At 36.0% G+C, this 4,480-nt stretch overlaps 1 protein-coding gene across 2 annotated transcripts in view; it reads left to right on the top strand.

Annotated features, from left to right (window-relative positions):
• Positions 1-4,480, top strand: part of LOC106880969 (solute carrier family 22 member 21) — a 147,818-nt gene that overhangs the window by 98,153 nt on the left and 45,185 nt on the right. The window lies entirely within an intron of this gene.

The following is a 4,480-nucleotide window of genomic DNA, read 5'->3' as shown; positions in this document are numbered from 1 at the left end:
TATATATATATGGAAAAAAAAAGTTAAGGTAGAAAATGCTAAAATAATTTTATAAAAAACATTTCAGTACCCGTTTGTCATTGAGCCTTTATTCAACTCTAAGTATGGAAAACAATTAAATTTTGGAAAAATTAAAAGAAAAGTTTTTAAAAGAATATTTGCATGGTGTTCAAATACAAGGAGCAGAAGAAGAATGCGGGTGTGCCATGATAGTCGTATGTTAAATTGTTAAATGCCCTGAACGTGATCCGTTGTAGATGGTGGTAGTGATTGAATTCCTGAAATATCTCTTGTGGATATTTTGTTTATGAAATTTGCGTAAGTGTTATTCTAAACAGCAATGGTGGTAAAGTTAGGAAGGGGGTGGCGGAGAAGAAGAAGAAGAAGAAGAAGAAGAAGAAGAAGAAGAAGAAGAAGAAGAAGAAGAAGAAGAAGAAGAAGAAGAAGAAGAAGAAGAAGAAGAAGAAGAAGAAGAAGAAGAAGAAGAAATGTAGGTAGTATGAGAGTAGTAAGGTGTTAAATGGTCAAGTGAACTAAAAGTGACTCGTTATGGTTTATAGGTGTGATTGAGACTGTTTTTTAATGAATTCCTGGAATCTCTTGAATGTATCATTTTTAATATTTGCGTGTGTGTTTGTGTTATTCTAAGGCCGTGGTGGATATGTCGTTTGTTGTAGATGCGTTCAAAAGGGATCTGTATTTTGTAATAAAGAGAGTCTCTTTACTGAATTATAAGCAATTATAAAATTAAAAGTTTAGAAAGGCAGTCCAAGTGCAGAGACAGTTTAGAAGAGAGTTTCAAACAGATCCACATACCAACTTTACTATTGCTAGAATTAGAGATAAGTAGATGGTCCTGTTCAGAATGACCACAACCAACTTTCCGGAAGATAGCGGGCATCGACGAGACCCACAAAGGATGGAAGTGTATTAGAAACGTGTTGCCTGACTTCAAGAAAATCTGTGCGGTAAGCATTTTCAAATGAAGCATCTTTCGCATATTGAAGCCTGTCATTGAAAAAGTTAGATTTCTTAATTAGTATTCACTTAATGAAGATGAAACGAATTGAAAAGTGGGGTTTGGTGAGAGGTACTTAGCAAGATGTGCAGATAAACACTTTCCCATAAAGATTGTTTAGAGAGAAGCTACATTTAAATAAAATGACTCGGTTAACCGCCACAATTGCACATACTAGGGGTCTGAAGAATCTGCATATTACGGACGTTTATTATGTTCTTTTATTAGGAGTTACAATATAGGGCGTCTTATCATCGAAAGGATTAATGGAATTATTTATTGAACAACCCCAATTACTTGGACTTTGAAGATGTAGTGTTTTATTTCCAGCAAATTGAGGCACATCCACACTGTAATGGTAATGTATGCATGCCACTGCAATGGTAATGTATGCATGCATGCACGTATGTATGTATGTATGTATGTATGTATGTATGTATGTGTGTGCAGGCGTATATGTATATATGTACGTATATATATGTGTGTGTATATAAACGTATATATTTGTATAGGTGAATTCGTGTATATATGTATAAGTAAATTCGTGTATATGTGTATAAGTTCTTTCCTCTTTATATTTGTGTGTATGTGTGTCTATATATAATTGGATTTTGTTAAGTCCGTCGCTTCTATTATGACTTTTATCAACTTTCAGATTATCAACATATTCACTGTCAGTGGTGGTATCCCGGTGATTGCTTTATTAATTTCATTGTAATTATTAGAACAGGCTTGACTATTTTCTTATTATTAGTCTTTGTCAGATAAATTATCCCTGAGTATGTCCTCACTAACTGTCATTATTTTCTGGTTTAATTTCTTATAATTAATTTTATGTACAGTAATCCTTCGACTATTGCGGGTGTTGCGTTTCAAAAGCCTCCGCGATAGGTGAAAATTCGCAAAGTAGAAACAGTACTGTACTGTTTTTTTATCATCTTTATAATTTGCATATATTTATTTTATTATAAATGCAAAACAACATCACGGAGGAATCGACGTAAGCTTAAATAATAAACCGCGATAGGTGAACGCTACACTAACTAAAAATCTGTTGTTTTAGAAATAAGTAACGCGACCAGTAGAAATCGAGGTACTTCTTTGAAAAGTCACCTGAGGAGAAGCACGTGCACGTATAATGCATAACAATTGATTTACAGCATCTCACCTGTAAGGTACGGGTGCATGATGAGTCGAAACGATTGTAGTGGTTTTGAATAAAGTCTCGTGAATTCCATTTTCTATCTTTCATCTCTTTATAGACACACATACATATACACACACATATACATACATGTGCATCTGTGTGTGTATGTGTGCGCGCGCGCGTGTGTCGTAGAAGAAAGAGAGGGAGTAGATGTGAATTAGTGAAAGGGAGAGAGAAAGAAATGGAGAATGAAAAACAGTTTCTTGTGACAATCTGATGACGTTTCTGTACCTCGTCCCATCACAACTACTCAACTACTATTACAGTACAACTTTCAGTCCCTTTATTCATAATTTGACCATGGGATAGCCAACTCTAGAGGGTCCTACACGGGAGATAATATTCAAATACGTACACTGTATGTCCCGTACCTGTATATCGTGTAATCAATGATTCCTGGTGTTGACATAACAGATGATTACTGTGTGTTTAATACTATCTCGCCAGATGATTAGAAATAGCCTTATGGCTGTAAGATATGTTAAAGGCTTCCAGAGTATTAATGACTTGGCTGTATGTAGTTCACGCCTTGAACCCATACAGGAGAGTGGACACAAACGGTGCAGAGGATGAGAACTTTATTATGAAGGTTTAAATGACAGACTAGCACCTTCCAAATGTTACAGAGGACAGTTTGAGGCTGCTTAGAATCTCCTCGTCTCGAGTGCAGTCGTTGGAAATGATACTTCATAAATATCTGAATAGGGAGGCTTAGGATTAGTTATTGTTCTTGTACAAAGAAAGTGGTTAGAAGAGAGAGGATGACCTCAGATTTTCTTTTTACTATTTTTTTTTTTTTTTTTTGGATGGGGACGTTGACTGTCTAACACATTCTGCTGTAAACAACGTTGACTGCTAAGAAAATGAGCTGTTTCGCATCCTATATGTGAGCTATAACAATACTCATCAATAAACTATTGATCATTGACTGTTGACTCTGCTGAGTTAATTCGTCATTTAACAGGTTTGTTTTTCGTCCTGCAGGGTGTCCAAAGAAAACCACGTTATTAACCAGGGTTGCCGATTTGTTGATGTCGGTCCGACTGCGCAAAAGGTTGCACTGGGTTACATGTTACCTGTGGCACTAAGAGTGACCTGACATTCACACACACACATACATAAATGCAGACATACATATAAAGACAACGCAAGAGAGTGGGGGAGAAGGCAGGAAAGAAAGAAAGAAAGAAAGAGAGAGAGAAAGGAAGAAAGGAAGAAAGAAAAAGAGGAAGAAAGTACGGTGTGGTAGAGAGAGAGAGAGAGTTCTAATGATAGGCTTGCTGTAAAGTCATAAGGACAGCAGTATCAACCTGGATGTTGATTTATTTTTCCCTAAACTGACTGACAGTAAAAACTTCAGAGGCAAACACTTGACATAAGATTAGTTAACCAATATGTCACAGGAAAATTATGATTCAGACGGAATTTTTATTGATTTGAAAATGTTTAACAAATTCCAAGTTTGTCAAGCATCATTTATATCTTTTATTCGTTTGAGTCATTAGAGTGCGGCGATGTAGGGGCACCGCATTGAAGGGATTTAGTGAAATAAATCGAGCCCAGATCTTAATTTTCAAGTTTAATATTTATGCTGTCGGTCTCTTTTGACGAACCGGTAAGTTACGGAGACTAACTGCCTATTCATGGGTGGTATTTATTTGTATCTCTTTATCCACGTAAATCGATGAAACCAGAGACAAGTTACAGAGAGCAATAGGAGAGAGAAACAGTAGATAACATTGAAGTATTACGAACGATGTGGGGAGAAAAAATATGTAAATGTTTGATAAACATTAATGAATCGGAGAGGCTATGTTCTAGTATCTTTTAGTTTGCATACATAAGTGACTCTTTGTCTCCTTCCAAAGGTATCATGTAGGAACATAGCCTCTAGACTAACGTAACAGATGAATTATGTAGAGAGGCTAAAATATGCCTTTCTTTGCCTTTACGCTTGTGTGCAGATATGGATTTTCATATAATTTCAGAGATGTAACCTTACAATGCAGCTGTACATTAATAATAATAATAATAATATATGCCAACAATTAGTTACTGCTCGAAAAATGAACGTGATGCAGGAATGTGTATGTGTATGTGTGCACGTACATGTGTGCGTATGGGCGTGTGTAGATATACGTATACATGTGTGTCTGCGTGTGTGGAGAGAGTGGGGCGAGGTATTACGTGGATCGCACATGCATGTGTGTGGGAATATATATATATGTATATGCGCATATATATATATATATATA

The sequence above is a fragment of the Octopus bimaculoides genome, chromosome 11, assembly GCF_001194135.2.
Source record: "Octopus bimaculoides isolate UCB-OBI-ISO-001 chromosome 11, ASM119413v2, whole genome shotgun sequence".
NCBI classification, from domain to species: Eukaryota; Metazoa; Mollusca; class Cephalopoda; order Octopoda; family Octopodidae; genus Octopus; species Octopus bimaculoides.
Note: the sequence above shows the minus strand (reverse complement) of the source record. Positions and strands in the feature narration are given on the sequence as shown.